The 13,175-nt window shown below is 53.8% G+C and overlaps 1 protein-coding gene and 1 long non-coding RNA gene across 3 annotated transcripts in view; both read left to right on the top strand.

Annotated features, from left to right (window-relative positions):
* Positions 1 to 1,813: 1,813 nt before the first annotated feature.
* Positions 1,814 to 7,248, top strand: LOC109392414 (uncharacterized). Its single transcript, XR_002126051.1, has 3 exons — positions 1,814 to 2,069; positions 5,712 to 5,890; positions 7,206 to 7,248. It is a non-coding gene; the product is annotated as an uncharacterized LOC109392414 (long non-coding RNA).
* Positions 7,249 to 12,522: 5,274 nt separating this feature from the next.
* Positions 12,523 to 13,175, top strand: part of HMGA1 (high mobility group AT-hook 1) — a 9,157-nt gene continuing 8,504 nt past the window's right edge. Inside the window, exons 1-2 of one of the 2 annotated variants that reach the window (XM_019660931.1) lie at positions 12,523 to 12,660; positions 12,905 to 13,018. The gene's annotated coding sequence lies outside the window, so the exon portion shown is untranslated. The remainder of the gene's footprint in view (positions 12,661 to 12,904; positions 13,019 to 13,175) is intronic. The other variant, XM_019660932.1, reaches the window with a different exon arrangement.

The raw sequence follows: 13,175 nt of genomic DNA, 5'->3' as shown, positions 1-13,175 counted from the left end.
CATATGCTATGCCTTCACATATCCACCACATAGCCCCAGGACACCTTGTTACTGTGTCCTCCCAGAGGAGATTAACTGTTAGCGTCCCAACAGGTCCCAATACACCTTGAGACACTCCTCAGATGGAGTCTTATCGGCCTCTGGTCATACCGAGGCACTCCCTCAGAGAGATTACTGCCTCTGGTCATACCTAGGCTTTTCTCTCATAGCTAATGGGATTAGAGGCTAAATGCGGGGGGGACGTGTTTATAGAATTCGGCTGTCAGGCAACAACAGACTGACTGCCTTCCAGCCCAGCTCTGCTGCCTGGCCTTGGGAAAGCTACTCAACCTCTGTGCCTCAGTTAAGGCAACTATAAAATGCAGTAAGGATAGCAGCTGCCTCATAGGGTTGTGTAAGGATTAAGTGAGTTAATAAGAGTATATCAGAACTGTGTCTGGAACTTGGGAAGTATTGATACATCTTAGCTGCTACTATTATTATTGTTACTCATAGCTGCCTCCTCCCTGACCTGGCCCATCACCCACAGGAAGCAGCCCATGGCCACTCTTCTCATCAGATTGTGCTGCTGCTTAAATGCATAAGCCTCATGTTTCTCATCTAAATGAAGTGAATAATCCCACACCTGCTTCACGGACTCACTGTGATGATTTAAAGAGCTAATAGGTATCCAAGTGCTTTTTAATGTTGTATATCACTGCAGAAGGTTATCATACCCCCACCATTGGAAGGACGGAGCAGGATGACAATAAGAGCTGCAATTTATGGGGCACCTAGCTCTGAGCACCTCATTTAGTACTCCCCTGCTGCGTAGCAGTCAGGGCCCTGGCAGGAAATAGAACCCAACCCAGAGCCTTCAAGAAACTTTAATGGAAGGGCTCTTTACAGGGATGCTGGCAGGGTGAAGGGGGTCAATGATTTGGCAATGGGACCAGCGATGGCAGGAAGTCATTGTGTCTCCCAAGGCTGAAAGGGCAAGGGGCAGATGCTGTGTGCCTACAGCTGCAGTCATGGCGGGACACAGCACAGCCAGATCAGGGGCCAAAGCAGGGCCAGGGCAGGGGAGGACCACCTCAACTTCTCTCCTCTAGGATATCCTGTGAGTAGGTACTGCCTAACAGAAAGCCAGCTGGCAAGAGGGCCCAGGGACGCGGGCCAAGAGGTCAGCCTCCCAGGCATAGCACTAGTCAGCGCAGGATGGATGGGGTGGGCAAGGGTGTGGATAAGGGGAGAGTAACAAGCACAGGGAGACAGGATTAGTCTCCACCACTACCACCTCCCATTTTGCAGATGAGAAGACTGAGGCCCAGGAACATGTAGTAACTTGCCCGCTGTCATGGGGCTGGTAAGGTGGAGCAGGGAGGAGAGAGCACGGCTCAGAGTCCACGGTCCCTGCCTGGCACCAGCTTCCCCGGGTGTTAGCAGGATTCAGGGGCGGCAGCACCCACGCCCTTCTGCCTCCCCTTTTTTCCTCGCATCCTGTCACTTGTCCCATCCTCTCACCTTCTCTCTGCCTCTGAGAAGGCTTTTGGCTCCCTTTCCTGTGTCTCCATGCTTCTCCACTTTCCCATTTTCTCGGTCTTCTTGTCTTCCTCTTTCAGTCTCTCCTATAGCGGCTTTCTGACTTGTTGTCCATCCCCCAGAGCTCAGATTCTCGGCAACCCTTCTCTAGATTGTGCCTCTGAGCCCCCCATCTCCGCCTCTACAGTCCCATCTCTGCCCCGAAACCGGTCCCTGCGTGCCCCGCCTCCTGTCGCCGCCTGTCCCTCCGCCCCTGCGGCAGGCTCGGTGGCAGGGCCGGGAGGGGGAGAGAGGGCTGGCGCGGCGCCGGGCCTGAGTCACACGCATGAGGCAGCGTGAGTCAGGCGCGGAGGGAAGTCCCTACGGAAGGGGCTTTCGGGGCCGCAATCGAATCGCGAGGAAAGAGAAAGTGTTCGGAAGGCTCCTTTGACACAGTGACCTTGTGTGAGCCCGGGCCGGACACACCCCCACACCCTACCCGCAGACAACAACATGAACATGAACACCCCAGGCCCACGGCGGCCGAGGACTCTCACGCCAGCTCCCAGGTGAGCGGCTGCCAGAGGGTGGGCGCACAGGGGCTCCTCGCTGGGTCTGGGTGGGGCCGGGCGGGGCTGGGCGAGGGACCTGCATCCAGTGTCCCAGCGGCTCTCCCAGTCTGTCCCTACACCTCCACAGGGCAATCCCTCGGCCAGCTTCCAAAGGCCTGGTGAGTGCCCCAGCCAGCATCGCTCACCGGCAGCCAGACCCTAGACCCATGTCCCCACACGGGGTGTCAAGAAGGGCTCCCTGGGGGTTGACCAGGTCACCTTGTGGAGCCCTGTGTACGGTGGTAGAAGGAGATGCTACAGGGATGAAAGATCCCCTCCCTGGGGCTCTCCCCGCAACCCTCTAAGACTGACCTGCAATCAGATTGTTGGATTCAGTTAAACAAATATTTATTGAACACCTCTAATAAAAACCAGTGCCAAGCTCCGAAAACCTGGAATATGATCGTGAACAAAACAAGACAGCGAACAAAATGTTCAACTCCTGCCCTCCAAGAGCAGACATGGCAGGGAGAGGGTTTACAATAAACAATAAATAATAAATAAGCGAATAATCTAGACCAGCACCATCCAATAGAAATAGAATGGAAATCACACATGTAATGTTAGATTTTTCTGGTAGCCATATTAAAGTGGTAAAAAGAAACAAAGGAAATTAACTTTAAAAATATATTTTATTTAGTCCAATATACCCAAATATTATCATTTCAACATGTAATCACTATATAAAAAATTAGCATTTTTACATTTTTTTGTATCAAGCCTTGGAAATCTAGTGAGGACTTTATGCTTCCAACACATCTCGATTCAGACTCACCACATTTCAAGTACTCAGTTGCCTCTGTGCATAGTAGTAACCTTAATGGGCAGGGTAGTCTAGATGTCAGATAAGGACTATGGAATAAAAAAAGTAGAGCAGGGTAAGTGGGTGGGGAGAGCCAGCTGAGGTGGGGCAGGACTCAGAAAAGTGAGATCCACAGATATTCCAAATCCCGGCTCTGCCACTGGCCTTGGCAAGTCACTTAACCTTGCTGAGCCCCAACTTCTTTATCTATGAAATGGGAACATGATTCTTCCTGTGTGGATTAGAGTAATGCACACTCATTAAATGTTCTTTTTGTCCCCACCCCCTCTAGCTGTCTGTAGCAGTGACCAGGGTACAGCCTCCCAATCTCAGAGTCATAACCCCTCTACCCCCAACACTTAATGGCCATCAATGATAGCCTAGCCCCCTATCCACCCTGAGACTGTCCATTTTTTATCCATTTCTACCCCAACAAGATACTTAAACTCTTTGGACCTCAGTTCACTGACTGTGTAATGGACACCTTGATCTCTTCAGAGAAAAGTATTTATTATAGACCTCTAGGGGACTAAGCCACCATCTTCAGCTAGACCCAGGCCAATGCCAAGGTGGGGGGCAAGCAGCAGGTGCCAACTTCACAGATCTGGGAAGGTGAATTCCCTCTTTGGGATCTAGAAAGATTTCTGCCCATGAAGGTCATCCTGCCCCCAAAGGCCCCTCCCACCAAGGGGAAAACTGCTAGAAACAAGGATGCATAGAAACTGTAGACAGAGCCCAGGGAGCAGGGGTGGAGGAGAGGGAGCCCCCAAGCCAAGGGTTAAGGTTCTGGATCGCCTTTACACACCCCACCTGCATGGCAGGTTAAGCCAGCAAGCCCAGAAGCTCAAGGGAAGGTCAGGATCAATAATCAGGCCCTCCGTGGGGCACTCCATTGAGTTCCAGCAAGGCTCCATCAAGGCTGGAAGTGGGGGGTGGGAGCAGGCCCAGAAGTCCCAGACAAAGGAGGCAGCAAGGTTTGGGTTTGGGATGCAGAACCACCCTCACCTCTCACCCCACCCCACCCACAAAGCCTGGGAACTGGCAGGGCACCCTAGACGGTGACCCAGAAACCTGACTGTCAGCAGCTCCTCCCTGGCACCGCCCACATGGAGCTCTACTGCTTCCCGCAGAAGTCCCTGGCAGGTGCCAGAGGGGAAGCCCCTGGGTTTTCTCTGCTCACCTGCTCACCCCTCTCTACTCCTAGGGACACACCCACACTCTCCAAGGCTGCCCAAATCCGAGTAGCTGTATTTCCCGCCATCCAGATCTCAGAGATAAGGTGGGGATGGGAGGGGCGTGTCCAAGCGTGGATTTCTCCTCACACTGACACTGCTCACCTCCCCCCGCCAGGGCCACTCAGGTATTCTAGCCAGAGGGCCAGCGACCCCCTAAGTGTCTTAAAGTAAGTAAAGAAAGAATTCTTTACTTAACAATTCACAGTGAGGACCAGGCCTTGGAGGAATACGACCCCCAAGAACTACGGGGCGGGGACAGGCCTGGAGGCTGGATGAGCAGGGAGCGCGGAGGTTTAAGCCAGGTTGGTGGGGAAAGGAGCCTGCTGGGCCCTCCCCGCCCCGCCGCCATCTCCTCCTAGCCAGATTCCAGACCAGCAGGCTCGCCCTGCTCCGCCCGCCTCCCTCCTCCTTCGCTCTCCCGCCAGTGGCAACCTCCCCTCCCCCACTCCACTCCTCTGCCCTCCCCCCCAGCCACCCACTTCCTCCGCCCCTCCCCCTGCCCCTTTCGCTCTCATTCATCCATCCATTCACCAAACTTTTGCTGAGCGCCAAAGCTCCCTTAAGCCCTGGTGCGAGGCTCGTGCGTGTAGTGAAGAATAAAACAAAGCCCTGGAGGATTCCGACCAATCCCGGGCCTGGTGTTGGCTCCTCCCCCACCCGAGCCCACCTCCTCTCAGCCAGGCCCCCGCCCTTCGACCTCCACCCTGCCCTCCTTTCCTTCTCCGGACTCTGGCCCAGTCCTGTGGTCCTGTGAGTTGGGCCCGTCGTCCGGTGTGCTTCTGGGAGCAGGCGAGCAGCACCCCTTTCTACCCTTTCCTGGTATGGAGCCCCCAGGGCCACACTCTCAACCCTAAGAAAAGTTCAGGGTGAGGGTACAGGGTGGCCTGGAGGAGACAGAGCACTGGGTGACCCCAAGACACATCTCCTCAATAGGAGCAGCATCCCCCACTGCGGAGTCAGAAGGGACCAGCCAGACTTGGAGTAGGAAGGAATCTCCGACAGCTAGTAATGGAAAACAGTCATTTTTGAAGGCCCCAGCTCACGGGCCTTCAAAATATGTCCCCTTTCCCAGCCCCGGACATATTCCCACTTGGAAAGCAGGCAAGGAATAGAGACGAAAAACAGAAGTCAAATACTGTGTGAGAATCTCCTGAAAACTTGGGGCCTCTTCCCAAACCAGTATGACGTGGGTGGGAGAAGGTGGCTAAAGCCACAGGACTTGAGTCCCTAAGCCCTACAGCTGGTTAATGAGCTGACATGGACATCCAACCCCAGTGGGCGTGTGGCCTGGGGAGACAAACCCAGCGCAAAGCTTCCAGCCAGACTGCAGAACACAGCCCAGCCTCCAGAGAACAGGTCACAGGCCCACAGTCGCTGCCCTAACCTTCCTCCCACCAGCTCACATGGATGGGGCTTCCACAGGCTGCACAAGTTTAAAGCACCTGTATTTTCAGCCTTTCTTGAGTGGGAGGGGGCAGCATGGTTGGGGGCATTTTACTTGCAGAGGCTGTTGCACTGGACATTGTCAGATAGACCAAAGGGAAATTATTTTGTTCCATGCAGAGCATAAATCTTACACTCGCCTGAAGTGCACTCTGGTGAGCTGCCACCACTACCGTTAGTCACCAAAGAGGAACCCATCCCGCCAAAGACCAAGATGGTTGTCAGCTCCTGATGACTAAACCTGAGACCAAAGAAGGGGGAGAATCCCAATGATTGTTGGCAAATTATGAAATCTAAAGGTAATGCCCACTAGAAATAAGTCTGTGTGCAGGAGATCAGGTGACGATGGCACAGCGATTTAAACCTGATGAGACAAAAACAAGTGTCTGTCAGATGCAAAAGTCCTGTCTCACTCAGGCTGGGCCACCGTCACTCCCAGGACCATCTGCTGAGTTCCTTGACCTTTTCTCTGCCTTGAAGTTTAGGGACAGATCCCCAATCCAACTCCCTGGGGCGTGGGCTTTGCTGATAACAGAAATCACTTTGGGTAATTATTCTTCATTCACCACATTTTCTGAGCTTGAATATTGTGCTAGGCCCTGGGGATACCCCAGTGAGCACAGGCACATAAAATTCCCTGCCCTGATGGTGTTGACCTTTCAGTGGGGGGATCCTGGACAGAAAACAGAATATATATCACTTTTATTGATAATAGTTCAATAGAAAAGTTAATTATAGGGTATGTTAGAAATTGACAAGTATTACAGGGGAGTGGGGAAGCATGGTAAAGTGGGTGAGACTTGCAGGGGGAGATACACAATTTTGAATAGTGTGGGCAGGTAATATTGAAAGCAGTGAGAAGGCAAGCCCTGAGGATATTTAGGTGAAGAGCATGTTAGGCAGAGGGAATGGCTAGTGCAAAGGCCCTGAGGTGAGCTCATGCCTGGCAGGTCTGGGCAACATCTGGGGAGGCTGGTGTGGCTGAAGCAGAGCAACAGATAGGAGATAAGATGGGGGTGTGGGGCAGGCTGCAGGGCCTTATGGGCCTTTGTGAGGACTTTGTTTTTACTCTGTAAAATGGGAGCCCTTGGAGGATTCTGAGCAGAGGAGGGACGCACCTTATGTTTTAAGTAGAAAGCGATTTAATACAGGGAATTAGGTGCTTACAAAATCATTGGAAGAACTAGAGGAGTTGGCTCTAGGCTGGACCTCCTGGAACAACACTACTGAACTGCCTGCCTATGCCCTGATCAGCGGGGTGGAATCAGGAGGCCCCGTCTGCAGCTGAGCTGTGATCAGGGGCAGGAGGCCCTTCTGCCACCATACCTGCCTCTTGACCCTCACAAAGCTGGTGACTAGACGCTGGGGTTGCTGCAGAAAAGCCTGTGCCTCTACAGCCCACAGACCAATATTTCTCTTTCCTTGTTTCCTCCCTCTAAATTTCACTCTTCCTTTGATGGGACCTAATTCACATCCAAACCTGTAGCTTTAAAGAAGTGTGGGGGGAACTGGCTGAGTGGCTCTTTGGTTAAGAGTTGGCTTGGGAACGTGAGCTCTGAGCAGCAGGGACGGGTTCGGATCCCACATGGGCCAGTGACACTACGCCCTTTACAGCTAAGATGGTGAACAACAGCTCAACCTGGAACTGGGCTGCTGTGAGTCGCCGGCAGCTGGCGTGAGCAGCTGTTCAATGACCAGCAACCAATCTGCCTCAGCTGGGAAGAGAGCAACATGGGCCAGTGAAGCGACGTCTTCCACAACTAGACTGAAGAACAAAAGGACAGCAACTTGTCTGTTCCCCTTTCCCAATTCCCCAAAGCTGTTCCTTCCCCCAATTCCCCAATAAAATCTTAAAAAAAAAAAAGTGTGGAGAATGGTGCTGAGTGCCAAGCCATGTGTCTGTCACAGCCCCAAGCCTCTCCCCATGTCAGATACCCTGCTCCCCCCTGCTCCCCACATGCTCTGCCCACACCCTGGGCTCCCCAAGTCCCCATCACAGTAGGTACCACACTGGTGAAACTGCCATGTATTTGTCTGTCTCTCCACCCCACCCAGAGTTAAGTCCTCGAGGACAGGGAATGTAGATACCTAGTTCAAGGCCATGTCCCCAGTGCCCATTTCAGTGCCTGGTGGGATCCATCTGGCCAGGCTGGGAGAAGGCAACAAGTTCACCCAGCCTGGGAGAAGCAGTGGAGGAGAAAGACGCAGAATCCCAAGCTAACCTCCCTGAGCCTCAGTTTTAACACCTGTAAAATGGGAGCATTGTTGACCTCGTAGGGGCTCTGAGGGCTCTGAGAGAGAATATGCATTTAGTAGGTGCTTATCAACTCCTCCTTTTCCCGCAGGTTTTGTCTGAGGTTGGAAAGGAGCTGGGTTTTCCTGGGTTCCAGCCCTGAAGAAGAATACTGATAAAGTTTATGGTGTCCTGGGGTCATGCAGGGCGGGTGGCTGGCTCAGGTCAGGGGAGAGAGAAGTGCTTGCCTTCTGGGCCTTCCTATTTATTGGAGAGTTTTTCCCTCGAAAGTTGGAAGGAAGAGGCCCTCCTCCCACTCTAGGCCTGCCAGGCTTCCTGGCAGCAGAGCTTGTGGTCAGCAGGGCCTCAAGGCCTGATCCTGCCAGATGACCAGATGTACTAGTAGCTGGGTGACTCTCCAGGAGAGCAGTCCAACACTATGTACCAGGGGGACCCTATATCTTGCTGCATGGGTCAGTCTTGGTTAATATGGTCCAGGGTCAATCTCTGTTGGTGTATGGCCATTGTCTGGTCATAACTACTACTAGTACCCCCTTTTACTCTTAAGTGTCTTGCTTGTCTGTAATAGCTGGGCGCACATATCCTATGATCCAGGAATTCCTCTCCTAGGTGTGTACCCTGCAGAAATGTGCACATCTACTCGCCGAGACGTATTCTAAAACATTCACAGCAGCACTATTTGTAATAGCTCCATACCGGAAACTATCCACATGCCCTTCAATGGAGTAGGTATATAAACTGTGGTACGTTCATACCATGTAACTATGCAGCAATGAGACTGAACTGCAGCCATGTGCAATAACATGGATGAATCGCGACATAATGTGAGCAAAGGAAACTAACTCAGGAGAGTACATACGTATGATTCCATCCGTACAATGCACACCACAAATGGTGAAAAACTAAAGGATGCTATTAGAAGTTGGGATGGTGGTTACATAAGGGGGGCTGGAAATGTTATGTTTCTTGAGCCGGGTGCTAGTGACGCAAGGGTGTTCCTTTTATGAAAATGTGTTGAGCTGAACACAGGATTTGTGCATTTTCTGTATGTACAATTTTCATCAGTAAAAGGTTTACTTTAAAAAGCATCCTGGTTTGGACAATACGTTAGTCCAGGGGTCTGCAAACTTTTGGCACGGAAGAGCCAATCCTGTCCCTCACAACAATTTAAAAATTATTCGAGAGCCATAAAACAAATGAAATCACCATTATGTGAATAATATCCTTTAAAAATTTTATAAATGAAACTATGATAGTTTTATTTTCATTTTCAATTTTACTTCAGAGCCACATGTACGTACCCAAAGAGCCGCATGTGGTTCGCGAGCCACAGTTTGCCAACCCTTGGGTTAGACAATTCCTATTCCTCTTCTCCCTGCCTCTTCCCATCTACTTTCCATGTTGGGCCAGACACAGAGAACATTGTTACACCTTATTCCCATGCCTTTCAGGAAACCTCTACTAACCTCTCTACTCTTCTAAGAGCTGAGACTGACTCAGAGCAAGAGGTACACTGATAAGCAAATACATGACTGGAGAGATGTCAGACATGAATCCCTGGGAAATGCTAAGAGACACCCCAACCTACACAATCTCTACATTTCCAAGCCATGACTGGGAGTTTGTCAGGCTCCTCCTACTCCACTTAGCAGGGCAGGGAAAGAACTAACACACATCAGGGAGAATTTCAACAGTGCAGGTAAAAGCTTAACCTTCAGCTGTCCTGAAAAATAAAGTTGACCCGAACTCCCTGTTTGTTGGGGTCATTGAAGTTCACTGGGCTGTCCTTATAGAAATTGTATAATTCAACTCTGACAGTAAGAAAATGCTTCCTATGGTGAAGACTAATTCTGATGTGACGGATTCCCCTGGGACCCCTCAGGCCTTGACCAACCCTGTTGATGTCCCAGGCCTAGAAGAGCCCCTCTTCCTGCCTGCTCCCCATGGCTCCCCACCTATCCAAATCCCATTCAGGCCTGTTCAAGCCCGTCTCCTCTAGGAGACTTCCCTGAATACCCAGAGGTCCCATCCTCTTTCTGGTGGCACCTACTAAGTCTGTCTTTAAGCACCTGACCCCCTGGTCTAAGTTTTTTTTTAAGAGCACAGGGAACTATACTGATTTTACTGATTGTACTAATGGACCAGTTCTTGGTATATAGTAGGCCCTCAGTAAGTAAGTAAGGAAGGAATGAATGAATGAATGAATGAATGCTTTCTGCCTCATGGCATCTTGGGGATCAAGTCACTTTAGCACTCTCTGGTGTGTTCCTAGTTCTGATTCCTCTAGACATGAAATTTTCTGGGGCAAGGACTACGTCTTATTAATTTTTTGTATCTCTACTACTCACCCTTCTGCTTAATAAATATTTATTGAAAGAGGAAAGAAAGGAAGTGATTTTGGGGGATTTGCAATCCAGAAAGCATGGAGGTGAGGGTCAGTGGGTGGAGTTATTTGGATTTCAAGGGTGTGGGTGATCCTGGAGAGGAACAAGCTAATGTATTTGCCTACAAATTTATTTATATCTGCTTCCTTCCAGAGAAGGATTGAGGTGGCTTACAAAAATACACGATACAAGGTAAAAAAACAAGTCAGTGAGGAAATCAGGACAAGGGGAAAATAAGAGTAGGAAAAATAAATCAAGTTAGCTAATGAGAAGTGGGCCAAAAAGTTGGCCAAGTTTTCCCACAGCCCACTGGAGGCAGAAGTCCCTCTCCCTTCCCCACCTGCGTTTCAGGGACGAGCACAGGCCACACAAGGGCAGGGATGTCCAGGAGGGGGCTGTAAGACCCCTTCCCATACCTCCCTGGCCATCAGCCCGAGGCCTGGCCTAGAAGCCTAGGGTGCCTTGGGGAGGGCTGTGTCTAGGGGTACCTGGCTCTGTGAGGGTTATCCCCGGCCCAGACGTGGGGGCCTGGGTTGCTGGCAGGGGCCTGTGACCTAAGAAGCTAGGGTAAGGGCTGAAGGGTCGTTCTTCACTCAACGCTGCGAAGGTCCTGGAGCTAGCAACTCAATGCCATTCAGCCAACTCTACTCTCGGCCTACTAAGCGCGCGCTCGGCACACAGGGTACAAAGATGGAGGGAGCAGCGCGCCTTCCACCCTGCCCAACCCCCACCCCGGGCTCCAGACAAAGGGGCAGGCCGCCCCTCCCCCAGCCTCTCCCTCTCGTTCCCCTTCACCCTCCTCTCCCCTCAGGCCGCCCTTCGGTGACTTCCTCTCCCCTCCAGGGGCAGCCTGGGGACTTATCAGGAACTGCATATTACCTGGGCGCGCCGGGGGTGGCCTCCCCGCCCACCCCAAGCCCAGGCCGGCCCCAGGCCCGCGCCTTCATCTTAGAACCCGCTCTATTGGCCCCCAGCGCCTCCCCGCCCCCACCCGGCCGAGCACGTGCTGCCCCGGGTGGGGGCTGGGCCCACTCCCGCCTCGGCTCCCCACCCCCACCGGAAACATTCCTGAAACATTCCTGAAACTAGGAGGCCCGGCCCCTCTGGTTCCCCACCCCGCCTCCACTCCGGGCTCAGAGTTTTCCTGGCGTCGCCCCTCCACCGCCGGTTCGCCCCCTGAGGAGGGGGCTGGGCCGGGGCCTCGGCTGGCCGGGGAGGAAGAAAAACGAGTCACAGCCGTGTCGCTGGACCGCATTGCAATTCCCTGCATCACGGGAGGTGTGGAAGGCCGCCTCAGGGACCAGGGGCGGGGAGGTGCGCCCCGGAAGGCCCCGGGCCTGGCCTGCAGGGCGCGTCTCTCATAGCACCCCTTTCTTTTCCCACCGCCCTCCCCGCCATCTTCCCACTTTGGCTTCCTTTTAGGTCGTGCAACAAGTCTTTGTTGAGCCAGGCGTGTGGCGGTTATGGCTTGCGTGGACTCAGTCCCTGCCCTCAAAGTGCTTCCAGGCGACTCGACCACTGGCTCACGCTTTATTTCTTACAAAGTCACAACGCGGGGTAGGGTGGGGGCACGGGTAGCAAGTGGGATGTGTGTCTCCAAACCATCCAGACCACCTAAAGGCACGAACCTTCCCTCAGGTTTACCTGCAACTAGCCAATCGCTTGTTTTGCTTGAAGGCTGCACCCTGATTACGGTTTACTCGCGGCCATTAATAAATTAAAACTCTGGATTTCACAAGTTTCACCTTTGAATTTCACAAGACCTGGATTTCACGTCAGCCACACACGGGTTGGCAATGAAATGTACATGCCGACACCTGTCCGCCCAGGGGAAATCTACCAGCCGCTTAACTGGGCTAAGGGGGCGGCGGGTAGGCCGCGGAATTCTCTAACCCGCGCGTTTCTCTCCACAACTCCCGCCCGCGCAGACCCCGTAGACGCCAACACCTCCCACATCTTTGCGCCTCGTGGGCGACAGGCCCACACACCCGTAGAGGTGACTGCTGGGGTCCCGGGTTTCAGGCAGCAGTAAGGACGCCTCCCCCTGTACCCCCGAAAAACTCTTTGGTGATCCTTCGGTACCCCTTCCCAGGTCTCCCGGCCCAGGACAGTGGAGAGTAGGCCGACGCTTCGGATTCCTAGCCCAAGCCTCCCGCGCACCCGCCCCCAGGCGCCGAGCACAGCGCGCCCCTCCCGGCAGTCAGCACCCACTCGCGCGGCCGCGACGGCGGCTGGCGAGCGGCCGCCCTTTTAAATCCCCGGGCTCATTTGCATGGCCCCGCCCCACCTCAGTGACACGGCTGGCGCGGGCGGGCCCGTCCCCCCTGCCCCTGGGTCGCTCTTTTTAAGCTCCCCTGAGCCGGGGCTGCGCTCCTCTAATTGGGACTCCGAGCCCGGGCTATTTCTGGCGCTGGCGCGGCTCCAAGAAGGCGTGAGTTCGCGGCCCCTCCGGTGGTTTCTTTTTTTTTTTTATATCTATCATTTAATTAAATTATTTATTTATTGAGGCCGCACACGGGCCGTGCCTGGCTTCCTGCCCCTCGCCATCCTTCGGGGGAGGGGGAATATTTTTGTCCCCCCGCCTGGATGTGACACATAAATACCCCGCGGGGGCCTGGGCGGCGAGCACGCGGCGGTGGCCGTCTCTGAGCGCCTCTGCTCTCTCCGGGTTTCAGATCCGCATTTGCTACCAGCGGCGGCGGCGGCGGAGCCAGGCCGGTCCTCAGCGCCCAGCACCGTCGCTCCCAGCAGCCCGGAGCGCGCACCGCAGGCCGGCGGCCGAGCTCGCGGTGAGTCGTCCCCGGGGCCCGCGGCGGAGGGGGGCGCCAGCGCCCCCGCCGCCCCTCCTGCAAGCCGCCTTGGGCTGCAGCGCGCGCCTCCGGCTTTATTCCCAGGCCGGGGCTGCGCGAGCCGCCGGCGGGGGAGGGCCGCACGGCGCGGGGGCGA

The sequence above is a fragment of the Hipposideros armiger genome, unplaced genomic scaffold, assembly GCF_001890085.2.
Source record: "Hipposideros armiger isolate ML-2016 unplaced genomic scaffold, ASM189008v1 scaffold_331, whole genome shotgun sequence".
NCBI classification, from domain to species: domain Eukaryota; kingdom Metazoa; phylum Chordata; class Mammalia; order Chiroptera; family Hipposideridae; genus Hipposideros; species Hipposideros armiger.
This window is presented reverse-complemented; position numbering and strand designations above follow the sequence as displayed.